We start from the raw sequence: 13025 nt of genomic DNA, 5'->3' as shown, positions 1-13025 counted from the left end.
GCCGGGGCAGGCTCTGCTACAGGGACAGAATGCTGGCTAGATGTTATTGTTAGGTTATTGCTGCTGCTGTTATTACTCAGGCTTATACTGTACAACAGATCTATCTCGTGTTATAGCAACCAAGGATTTATTATACTGATTCATTGATGAGCTATTAAAATATCTCCCAGTAATAGGAAGTATCTGATAGGATGGCTGTCCCCTCATCCCACGCGTATTTTTTGTACTGCCTCAGGAGAGACAAGACATGGACTCTGAGCTTAACGTCAGAGTCTGATGCAGGAGATGGATTTGGGAATAAACTCATCCCATGAGGCAGGAGGAAATGACCAGTGGAACAGAGCATGGGGCATGCCAGGAAGCACAAGAGAAACTGCCACCTACTTTCAGTGGGAAGGCAGCGACCCTGTTGTGGAGGGGTGGCCCACTTAGGGCCTTGGCAAAAAGGGAATTTGCACTGTGGAGAAGGAAGAGAATAGCATTTCTGGCGTCAGCAAAGTGGGAGCAGAGATGGCAGGAGGTGCACAAAGCACATGGCCTACACAGGCCTGGAGGCTGGTGTGGGCATATAGGAGGGCAGATGCTGGGAGAGAAGAAGCCACACAGGGGTCAGGAGCTGGGTCATACCAGGGCTTGAGGGCTGCTCTGAGAAGGCAGATTTTATCCCTCAGATTCCTGGATGACTTTTTCTGCCAAGACAAATGTAATAGAGGCTAGGCCCAGGCAGGACACACACTGGCTCTTTATTCTTTAAGAAGAAAAAAGAAAAAACAGAATATGAATGAGAATGTAGTTATTATAGTGTTAATAACCTGAGCTGCTCTGCAAACATTATTACTTTGTATTAGGAATAAATTTCTTGACAAATACATATGATCATCAGTTCCAACTAAAAAGAGCTGCTGCCTGTCCACATGGAACCCTCCATCCCAGTGAGGGATAAATCTGAGCTCGTTTCAGATCTCCTGTGTACACATGCATACTCCTTAATTTTGTATACTTCTGTTTCCTCCTATTTCAGCTCCTCTCTCTCAGTCCTGAACAAGTTGTTTCCAGGCAGCTGTAGTAATAAGCCCTGCTGCATTTTTCCATTCCAATGCAGAATGGCTGAGTTTTGCATTGGCTCTGTTGGGCTGTTATTATCTCTTTGTTCCCCAACAATTTCCTGTGGCAGTGATGTGTGAATGTATTTCTCAGTTGGTTCTTGTAGTACTATTCTAGTCATTTGATTAGTTTATTCTAAGAACTAATTGCTGGCATGCGGCCTTGGTAGCAGTAATCTGTTGGTGTATCCCTAGGCACTAATTCATGTGCACAACCCTGGAATACCTGACGAACTGTTTCATTCATGGCTCTTAGACATTTCAAACTGAATATATTCTGTTCCATGCTTGTGATCTCGCTGCATCCCGGTGACTACCAGACTTACTCTCCCTTCTGTATTCTTGGTGTCAGTTATTAGAGTCATCCTAGTCCAGTTTCCCAACCTAGAAACCTTGATGCCATCCTTCTTCTTGCATCTACTACCAGTCAGTTATCAGATCCTATTCTAACACAAAAACAGTCCTCAACAGGCTATGGAGAACATTAAACCATCCTTCTATCATGATCTCCCCTTTTCTCTCTCACTCTGACCAGGGCCACCTGTGGAATCTGGAAGAAGGCAAGTGAAGTGAAGCGGGAGAGGAGACCTGGGCTGAGCAACCTCACTCTGGGCTTCACTCCCAGAATAAGGGGATACTATAAGACAGAGTGTGGCCTGCGGCTAAGCCCCAGAGCAGCCCCTGACAGGCAGAATACAGGCCTCCCGTGGGTCAGGTTTACCCTATATTCAGAGAAAACATAAAAGTCTTGCTTTTAGTGATGTCACTTGAGTTTGTCAGGAAGGAATGCAATAAGAAAAAGTAAAAACAGCTTTATGTTCCTGTGCAGTATTTCATTTAGTTCTTATAACAACCATCTGAAAAAGTCAGTAATGCAGTAATATTTATTTCCATTTTTGAGATTTTTTAAAGGGCTTGGAAAACAAGTAATTTGTAAAAGAAAAGTGGCAGGATTAAAACCTTTACTTGGATCTTCCATTCCATAAATATTCCTTGCCAGGGACTACGCTGGCCACTGGGCACACAGGAGTGAACAGGGCACGGTGTCAGCCTCAAGAATTTCACAAAGATTGACGGCTTTTGCAAAAGGCATTAAAAAAAAAGAAGAAGAATTTCACAAAGTGGGGAGAAAGATTAAGTCAGAAGTTAGCAAACTACAGCCTCTGGGCCAAGTCCAGACCAATATCTGCCTGTTTTTGTCAATACAGTTTTATTGGAACTGAGACACGCCTGTTCACTCACTGTCTGTGGCTGCTTTCACACTGCGAAGGTAAAGTTCAGTAGTCGTGACAGAAACTGCGTGCCTCACAAAGCCTAAGATAGTCACTATCTGGACATTTACAGATGTTTCCCACCCTTAGTTTAAACATAGTTTTACCGCAGTGTGCCACGTGCCCCAGAGAGGCAGGTTTGTGGTCGAGTGGCACAGCAGGAGCACAGGATTCTTCACTCGGCAGATGTCTGAGCAGAGTCTTGAAGACTGAGTAGGAATTGATCACATGCAAGGAGGAAGGATCCTTCCAGGCACAGGGGATCACATGTGTAAGGTATGGAGGCACAGATGGTGTGCTATAGCGTGCAGTTAAAAAGCATTTGGGGTTGGTGGTGGGAGGGTGGGGGGGGGGGCAGTTGGAGAGACCTGCTGGAGCCTGATCTCCAAAAACCTTGAGTGCTGCACTCAGAAATATGGGTCTGATCTTATAGATTAATGAGATGATATGGAAGGGTTTTCAGAGGAGCACCGACATGATCAGATCAGGGGTTTAGAAAAGTCACTGTAATAGCAGCATGGAGAATGGGTTGGATGGAGGAGACCAACTAGGAGATTATTGCTATGGTATATGAGACATGTATGTGAAAGATGAGATGGGGAGAATGCAGGGGAGATGGAGAATAAGCAACACTGGGAAGTAGACAGTCTGAGGGCCTTGATGCCTGGGTGTGGGCTATGAAAAGGGGTGGGTTGTAAGGGCAATTCCCAGGTGTCTGGCTTGAATGACTTGGGTGGGTACCACCAACAAAGATGGGGACTGGAGATGGGGCACATGACCCCAATGGAGACACTGAATTTTAGGCAGAAGAAGAGAATCCAGCCACGTGATCAGTGTCGCCATGGAGGCTATAAATGCTAGACCCAAGACGGGGCCTCAAAGTGATGTCTCAGAGGCCAAGGAGGAAAGAATGTTAGGATAAATGGAGTGGTTAACAATTTTTAATACCTCCAGGAGGTTTGGCAAAATAAAGGCTGAGAACACTAGATTCAGCCAGTGGGAGGTCAGGAGAGGAGAGTTAGAGGAGCATGAGGAGTGAATGGGAAAGGAAGAAGCCAAAAAAAAGCTTTCAGAAGAGAAGAGATGGAGAAAAAAATTCAAGTATGCATATATAGGGAGGCTGTGGGATACAGAGAAGGATCTTTTTGTTATAAGATAAGAGAGGCTGGGCATGGTGACTGATGCCTGTAATCCCAGCACTTTGGGAGGCCGAGGTGGGTGGATCATCTATGGTCAGGAGTTCGAGGCCAGCCTGGCCAACATGGTGAAACCTTGTCTCTACTAAAAATACAAAAATTAGCTGGGCATGGTGGCAGTTGCCTGTAATCCCAGCTACTCGGGAGGCTAAGGCAGGAGAATCGCTTGAACCCAGGAGGCGGAGGTTGCAATGAGCTGAGATCACGCTATTGCACTCCACCCTGGGCAATAGAGTGAGACTCCATTTAAAAAAAAAAAAAGATGAGAGAAACTTGAAGACGTTTCTCTGCTGAGGCAGAGAGCCAGTTGAGAAGAGTTTAGAAGTTCTGGGGAAAGCGGCATTTCATGGTCAAGGGTGGACCCATGCAGAAGCTGGGGCTGGGTCCAGGTAGAGGTGGGCAGGAGGAAGGATACTTTTTTTATACAGAAAGTGGCAGCATAGGTAGGCATCAACCAGCATTCTAGGGGCATTTCTGATTCTGACAGCACTGCCAGTTGCAAGTGATAGAAAATTCAACTCTAATTGGCTTACAAATTAAAGAGAATTGTTAATGTAAGTGTATATGTAATTAAAAACCCACAGTAAGACTTGTTTCAGAAAATGCTCAATCAGTAACTCAAACAAGGACATGAAGGATTGAGTCTTCCTATGTCTTCTCTCTGCCTTCCAGGTTATCCTCAGATTTCACATGGAGACCCCCTTTCCCACCCCCAATAGCTTCAGCCTCTCCTCTTACTGAAGATGACCACAGGGTCTTTTTCAGAAGAGAAGGGAACCTCCTCTTTCCCAGAGGTCTCAGCAGCAGTCTTCATGAATCCCATTGCCGCCTGCTGGAATAGATGCCCATTCCTAAGCCAGTTGTGGTGGTGACAGGCTAGGGGATGGTAATTGGCTTAAACTAATCAGGGCCCAGCCCTGGAATTGGTGTAGGATTGCTCTGAGAAAGGGGTAGAGACGAATTCTCCAAAGAAAAATATGGGCACTGTGGATGGGAGGAGGATAGTATGGGTGCTGGCTATGCAGCCAGTAAATGTGCACTAGAGTTCTCTGTGTGCTGGACATTGTGCAGGTTGAACAAGACACTGTCTTAGCCTCAAGGAATTCATGGTGCAGTTGGGGAAACAGATAATTAATTGACACTGAAATCTAGCACTCATTATAGTGAATATATTCCAAAATGCTCTAAGAGTACTTAGGACAAGGACCTAATCCAGCCTTGGTGGGAAGGAATGGTGCCGGGAAAGCAAGGGAGACTTCCCAGAGGAGGTAGCACCTGACCTGAACCTGGAAGATGGCAAAGAATTAGGAGAAAGAAGGACAGCAGTAAAGGCAGACTAGGAAAGAAGAGTGATTGACGTAAAGACAGTGTGGAAGTAAACAAAGACCACCCACATGAGAACAAGTGGAAGCTATTTATTCAGCGCTTGCTACAGCAAGGGAAGTCAGCCACCATCACCTGCATTTGACAGACTCAGAGGCAGGCAGGGGAGTGGGAAAGCTTTGTCATGAGTGAAAGGAAGGCTCCAGATGTGTCTGGGAAACTGGAGATGGGCAAACTAGAAGTGGGCATCTTATGTGATTGGTTTGGGAACATATTCAGCTTTCCTGGTCAGTTCTGAGTTGAAAGTGGCAGCAAGAAATAGGGGAGCTGACAGCACCGAGCAAGCCTGACTGTCCTGGGCTGGGTGCTGCAGAGCTTGTGTGTCAGGACTGTACTGTCATCTAGGCTCTGGCCAGTGTCTGATCTATTCAGTCTGCATGGGGTATAAGTAGGAGTGATCTGAAATGGGATAGGGGAAGATGAGACTGGGCACCCCAGTCCTCAACACAAATGCAAAGGCTAGCGTGGGAAGGCTGGGGGATTTGCCAAGGCCAACACTGCAGCCTTAGCCTGGTGTGTTCCTCCTCACGTCCATGCCTTGCCATTGCCCCCGTGCATCACGGCCACTGGGCACAGGGTTTTTGAAAATGGAACATAAGGCTGCTGCACAGGGTTTCCAGTTCTTTCCTCCCACACTATCTTTATGTCAGTCACTCCCCTTTCCCAATTTGCCTTTACTGTGGTTCTTCCTTCACTCAACAGCCTTTTCTTCAAATGAAACCTTATATGAAACCCCAGTATGAAAACAGTGACTGTTGGCAGCTCTGGGGAGAGTGGGAGGGGGGTCCTGAGTCCCACCTGTTCTCCTCCTGCCCAATCCTCCTTGAAGAAGGCCCCTGAGTCACTTTCGGAAAACCCACCAGCTCCTCTGGACCCAATGTGAAAACCTAGCACTAACAGATTCTCTCTCTCTCTCTCTCTTTTTTATTTTTTTGAGATGGAGTCTCGCTCTGTAACCCAGGCTGGAGTGCAGTGGCACAATCTTGGCTCACTGCAACCTCCACCTCCCAGGTTCAAGTGATTCTCCTGTCTCAGCCTCCCAAGTAGCTGGGATTACAGGCATGCACCCCCACGCCTGGCTAATTTTTTATATTTTTGTAGAGATGGGATTTCACTATGTTAGCCAGGCTGGTCTCAAACTCCTGACCTCAAGTGATCTGTCCGCCTCGGCCTCCCAAAGTGCTGGGATTACAGGTGTCAGCCACCATATCCAGCACTAACAGATTCTTAAGAAATCTTTAGCTCTGTCCTCACCGCTCTGGGTATTTTATGTTTTACCCCAGAGGTGGCCATGAGGCCGGCTGCACAGGGTGGGGGTCTTGTTGAAAGAGTGTGGGGTGTCTGGTGTGCAGGCTGAGGGCTGACTTCACTCAGAGGCTGTGGAGCCTCCTACCTGGCCTCCCTGCTTCCACCCTGGCCCATCAACATTCCGCCCTCCATGTGGCAGCCAGAGTGGTCTTTACAAGCAAATCTCACTATGTCACTCTGGCTTCAAACCCTGCAGCCGCTTCCTATCATGCTTAGAATGTGCTTCAAGCTCCTTCCTTTGGCCTTCAGAGCTCTCCATGAGCATGCCCTGGACTCTCTCTCTGACTGTGACTTGTTCCATTCTTCTCCTTGTGCCCTCCAAGCTCCAGCCATGCTGGCTTCTCTCAGTTTCCTGCATGGGGCAATGTGATTCCTGCCACAGGGCCTTTGCACAAGCAGCTCTTCTTGCCTGGGATGCTTTTCTGACCTGTCTTTGCAAGGTTAGTGCCTTATTACCATTCAGGTCTTGGTCAGATGTCAACTTCTCACAGAGAGGCCTTCCTTGACCACTCACTTCACTTTATCACATCACATCAATCACTACTATGGTTTCTTTCTTTAAAAAAATACTTCTAGAGCAGTTTTAGGTTCAAGGTACAGAGAGTTCCCATGCACCCCATCTTCACATGTACACAGCCCCCTCCATTATCAACATTTCTCACCATACTAACATGTTCATTACAGTTGATGAACCTACATGGACGCATCATTATCACCCACAGCCCACAGTTTATGTTAGGGTTCACTCTTGGCGTTCTATGGGTTTGGACAAATGTATTATGTAATGACAAGTATCTACCATTAGGGCATCATACAGAGAAGTTTCACTGCCCTAAACACCCTCCTCTGTGCTCTGTCCGTTCATCCCCCAACCCGCACCCCCAGCAATCACAGATCTTTCTACTATCTCTATAGTTCTGCCTTTTCCAGGATGTCATGCAGTTGTAACCACACAGTGTTCAGCCTTTTCAGACTGGCTTCCTTTACTTAGTAGTGTGCCTTTCCTCCATGTCTTTCCATGGCTTGGTAGCTCACTTCTTTTGGGCACTGAGTAATATTCCATTGGATATACCTCCGTTTCTCCATCTGCTGATGGGAGAACATCCTGGTTGCTTCTGTCTGGGTTTTGGCAAAATTATCAACAAAGCTGCTAAACATCCATATGCAGGTCGGTTGTGTTTTCTCTGTTGCACTTATTGCTACTGGATTTTTTATTCAACATTTATTTACTGTCCTCCCCGCTGGGACAGAAGCTCCATGAGAGCAGAGGCGCTTTGTCTCTTGTCCACGCATGTGTTCTCTAGAGTAATGCCTGCCGTCCAGTCGGCTGTGTGAATGAATCCCTGCCGACTGCAGCCCAGAAGTCTGAGATGGCTTCCCCCCCAGGAGACGAAGAGCTGCCAGCTGAGCCATGTCTCGGCGCTGCCAGTCTTCTCTCCCTGTCACTTCAGATGTGTTGTGACCACCAGGACAGCCTGCCTAGAATGTGGCTGTGGGAATGTGAGGAGCTCCCGATGGCGACAGCTCATGGGAGCCACGGGATCTCATCCGTCTGCCAGGGACAGCTGTGGAATCAACACCAGGGGCCCCCAGTGTGGGGAAAGAAACCAGGGCCCAGAAGAAAAGGAAAAACAGAAAAGCGGGCTGTGACCATGGATGCGTCATTATTACAGCCACTTACTACTCATATTGGTGATGTCGTGGAGGTGGACAGAATGCTTCCCTCACCCCTTTGAGCTCAAACCCACTCAGGGGCAGCAGCTGACATTTTTTAAGCGTTTACTCTGTGCCCCATGCTTTACCAAGTGTTTTACATAGGAATTGTGTGATAAATCCTCACAGCAGCCCTCTAGGATCGGTGCTATTGTTATCCCCATTTTTCAGACGATAAATACAAAGCTTCCAAGCTTCAGTGCTTGCCCAAGCCCCCGCCGCCGGCTCCCATACTTTTAAGTGGGAAGTGGCCTCAAACCAGGCTGTCTAACCATGCAGCCAATGCTCTTGAACTAGACAAGACACCACCATGTCCAGAGGTTTTCTACCAGGCGGATCATTAGCAAACTCGTGTGACATCTTGGACATTTTGAATCTGAATCTCTCACAAGCCTTGCAAATTTAAAGGCCTTGTGTTCAGGCAGGTTTCCCACATGTGTGGACCATCCCTGTGTGAGATAACAGGTTCTAAGGGCATTAAAAAACAATCTACAACCTGATTTGGCCCCTGCCTAGAAGATTGAGGGCCCAGGAATCTGCATGTTTGAAGAGTGTCCAGGTGACTCTGAAAAGCATCCAGTCTTCCTCCTGTGTGGGAATGTTGTCAGTAACACGCCTGACCAATGCCATTTGGAGTTTTTATGAAACAGTACTTAACATGGCAGAACATTTCACCTTCAGGTAGTTCTATTATCTTGTCTTCCTGGATGGATGGATGGATGGATGTGTGTGTGTGTGTGTGTGTGTGTGTGTGTGTGTGTGTAGGGGGATTGGGAGACCTCAGATATACACGAGCTGAATTAATCATGTTCTCCAGTACTTAGTATACCATCCATCCACAAAGGATTTATTTCTTTGTTGTATTTATTTTTGTTTTTTTCTGCACTCTCCCCCTGCCGCCCGCATTGAGCCCTCCTCTCATGTATTTTATATCCTTACAACCTGCCTCTTATGTTATTATATATAAAAGGATCCTCCAAACATATCATATTTAGAGTATGTTTTTTCACTAATGGTATTGTGGCACGGCTGCATTTATCAGACAATTCTTCCTGTGACTCAAGGAAGCACCTGCCTCTCTGAAACATCCTCCTATTTGGTCCTAGCTTTGCCCCTGTGGAACTAAACGGAAAAATTCTACACTCTCTCCCAGCATGTGAATACAATCACTGTGGCCCCTCTTCTTCAGGCTCAACCTACCCCCTCTCCTCTACTTTCCCTCCTAGGATGTGGGAGTTTCCTGGTCCTCCCTGGGATGATCTCACTAGAACCAACCACCCCCACATCTGGATGTTGCACTTCTCTGGTGTGGTTGGAAGGGCTGGGAGAGGAACCCGAGAGGTGGCATCACTGGGCCATAGGGCAAGACTGTGCAATGACTAAGGTTGAATGGGAAATGTGGACTTGATTGCTGTAGGCTAGCAAGCCGTCCCTTTCACCTTTCTTCCTGGTCATCAGGACAGGGGAACTGTAAGCCTTGCTGATGTGGGGGTACCTTCAGGCAGGGCATCTCTGCCGTCACTCTGTGTTGGGTTCTTTGAGCTCAGTACTAGAACTCTCATACTCAGAAAGATGGTGGATTCACTCCTTCCTTTGACTTGGAAGGAAATTTCTTCAGAATGGATGGGAAGGGTTGCAAACCATGTGCCTGTCTTCCATGCTGAGTGAGCCCAGCCTGGGGAGATGAGGGCCCTTATATGCTCACGTTGAATAACCTGTCCTCTTCATCCTCTGTCCCATCTCTATGAGCACATAATGAAGGCCAGTATTATACTTTTTTGTTGAGGTGAAACATAACATAAACCATTTTAAAGTGTACAACTCAAAGCCGGGCGTGGTGGCTCACACCTATAATTCCAACGCTTTGGGTGGCCGAGCTGGGTGGATCACCTGAGGTCAGGAGTTCGAGACCAGCCTGGGCAACATGGTCAAACTCTGTCTCTACTAAAAATACAAAATTTAGCTGGGTGTGGTGGCACATGCCTGTAATCCCAGCTACTTGGAAGGCTAAGGCATGAGAATCACTTGAACCCGGGAGGTGGAGGCTGCAGTGAGCCGAGATCATGCCACTGCACTCCAGCCTGGGCAACAGAGTGAGACTCTGTCTCAAAAATAAATTAATTAAATTAAGTGCACAATTCAGTAGCATTTGGTCCATTCACAATGTGTGCAACCACAGCTCTATCTAGTTCCAAAACATTTGCATCTCAAAAGGAAACCTCATACCCATTAACCAGTTACCCTCCTTCTCCCTTCCCCTCTGCCTCTGGTCACCAAAGACAATCTGTGTTTTGTCTCTATGTATGTATCTATTCTATAGATAAGACCTAGACATGTCATATCTATGGGACCATTCCCTGTGACCTTTTGTGCATGGTTCTTTCACCGAGCGTGTTTTCAGAATTCATCCACGTTGGAGCATGTCAGTATTGAATTCCTTCCTATGGCTGAGTCATATTCCAGGGTATGTACATACTGGAATTTGTTTATCCATTCATTCCATAGAGGACATCAGGGCTGTGTCCACCCTTTGGCTGTTGTGCATGATGCTGCTGTGAACATGCGTATACATGTACTTGTTTGATGCCTGTTTTTAATCCTTTTGCACGTATACCTTAGAAGTAGAATTGCAGAGTCATATGGTAATTTTATGTCTAACTTTTTGAGGAACTGCCAAACTATACATTTCTTTTTTAAATAGCAACCTTACTCTGGTACTTTTCCTGTACATAAAAAGAGAAAAATGGGTGGAAAATCCCTGGACTAGGAGTCAAGAAACCTGGGTTATTTTTCCAGCTTTGCCACTAACCAGCTGGGTAAACTCAAACCAGTTACTTCCCTTCTCTGGGCTTTTGTTTCTTCATCTGAAAAGAAAGGGGATTGTATGAAACTAGTGTTCTTTAAATTCTTTTCCTCTTGTAAGATTTTGTTGGAAAAACTGGGTTCCAGAGAGGAAAGAGGGAGAGAATTGCTACACAGCTAAATGTGATTATGTTGAGATTCTTTTTCCACTCTGTTGTTAAATAGTGAATTAAAAATGTCCCATACAATTGGGCTTTTTTTTCTTGCCAATGTGTATCTGATTTAATGAATAGCTTCTGGCTTCCTAGTTCTATCAAGAGTCCCAAAATGAAATATCCGTCTCTTTCCCTTCACTTCCTACTGCTTGGCAGCTCCTAAACCAAACATAGTGGTCATGGAGCGCGGACGGGAGCCATCCCCACTGCCCCTGCTGTGCCTTCCCCTAGCGCAGGTTCCCTCAGCACTAAGGGTTCAGCTGCCTAATCTGAGTCTGGTCTTTGGAGATGTATAAGCCAAGGAGAGGCATTAATGGATTCTTTCTGCAACAGTGTAAGGACCATCTTAGAGAGTTGGGAAGGTGAACCAAAGACCTCTTGTGGCGCCTTCTAGCCAGAGGGTCCCTCCTTAGGAGATTTTCTACTCTCTTAGCCCTCTTTCAGCTTGTTGGTTTCCTCTCCAGAAAGCACCGTCTGTATAGGGACGGATTTTTTTCTTCCACTAATGAGTAGCCTTCACAGTATGCCACCCAGGTCCACAGCATGTGCTTCCTGCGCCGCCTGGTGGTTTTCTGGGGAAGCGTGAGGTTTTAAAAAAGCACATGATGGTCCAAATGGCTTCTTATTTCATCCATTTAATCATTCGTTCATTTTTTCATCCATCCATATATCGATCCCTCTCACAGCTTCGAGGATCTGCTATGTTTTAGGTACTATGATCGATTCGAAGAATAGAACAGTAAACAAGACAGGGTACCTTCCCTTATAAAAAAGCTTTCATTTTCATAGGGGAGATAGACAAGTGGCTTTTGGAATGAATACAAAGTGAAATGTGCCATAATGGGGGAAGTAAAGTGTGTGCAGGAGCACAGATGAAGGACACATATGTCATACCTGGCAAATACTAACGAGAGAGGGCAGACACAGAGTGTTCTAGACCAGAGCTTAATGGTGCAATAGTCAGTAAGCAAGACCAAGCATGATGTACCGAGGGAGCTGGTAGCAGAGCAGTCTTGGCTGGAACACAGGATGCAAGGGAGGGATGGGCAGTGAGCTAGCAGAGGGGATGCATTATGCAGGGCCTCTGAGCCATGTCAAGGACACTACCTTTAACTCCCAAGCAGCAGTGAGCTATTGAGAGTTACACTAGGGGAGTAGCACATTTCTGTTTGCCTTTACAAATAACAGCTTTGGTTATGAGTGGAGAGTAAATCAGAGGGGCATATCACACTGCATCCCATAAATGTGTACAATTATTATGTGTCAGTTAAAAATAATAAAGTAAAAAACAAACCACGGGGGGAAAAGTGGACGTGGAGAGACCACTTAGGAAGCTGTTGCGGTAACTCTGGCATGAAATGTTGGTGATCAAAACCAAGGTGGTGGCAGTGGGAAAGGAGGCAAGTGGATGGAGTCTAGAAATATACACAAAGTTGAGGGTTGGTGCTGGGCCCAGCTTCTAGGAAAGAAACTGCAAAAATGTGAATAAGAATCCTTTAGTTTGCCCCATATCCTGGCACAGGGGAAGTCCCTTGTCCTATTGTGATAATCAGTGACCTGCTTTTTGCTCCAGGTCTCCAGAAAGATGGCCTGGTCTCCCAGGATCTCTCGCCCTCTCAGAGAGCAAGCACTGGAGTCCTGTTCTAATCTTCTGCACCCTCAGTCAGGGTGGATGGGAGATGGTGCATGTGCACAATTGAGAGTGGACTTCAATTTGCTGCCAAATAAAATAGGAGCAGGAGAATGATGTGTCCATCTGATAGGTAGCTATGAATCTAGGAAAACTGGAGGAATTCTGGAGAAGCCACCTCCTGCCTTCCTCTTTGACTTGGCACCACAGTAGAATAGCAAACTGGACCAATTTTTTAAAGTGTATGTTTCAGAACCTCAGGCAATCTTAAAGCACTGTATTTGAGTCTCAGCTGTAGGCCATTCTTGCTCTTCTCTTTCTAGAGGAGGAGAAGAAAAGTTTGTCTCTAAGGATCCATTCTAGGTTCCTTGGACAACCATTTTTAACACCATCCCTGTAAGCCC

At 46.4% G+C, this 13025-nt stretch overlaps 1 protein-coding gene across 20 annotated transcripts in view; it reads left to right on the top strand.

Moving 5' to 3' along the window:
• NFASC (neurofascin) overlaps positions 1-13025 on the top strand; it is a 203470-nt gene that overhangs the window by 109010 nt on the left and 81435 nt on the right. The gene's annotated exons all lie outside the window — the stretch shown is intronic.

The sequence above is a fragment of the Hylobates moloch genome, unplaced genomic scaffold, assembly GCF_009828535.3.
Source record: "Hylobates moloch isolate HMO894 unplaced genomic scaffold, HMol_V3 SCAFFOLD_18, whole genome shotgun sequence".
NCBI lineage: Eukaryota > Metazoa > Chordata > Mammalia > Primates > Hylobatidae > Hylobates > Hylobates moloch.
Note: the sequence above shows the minus strand (reverse complement) of the source record. Positions and strands in the feature narration are given on the sequence as shown.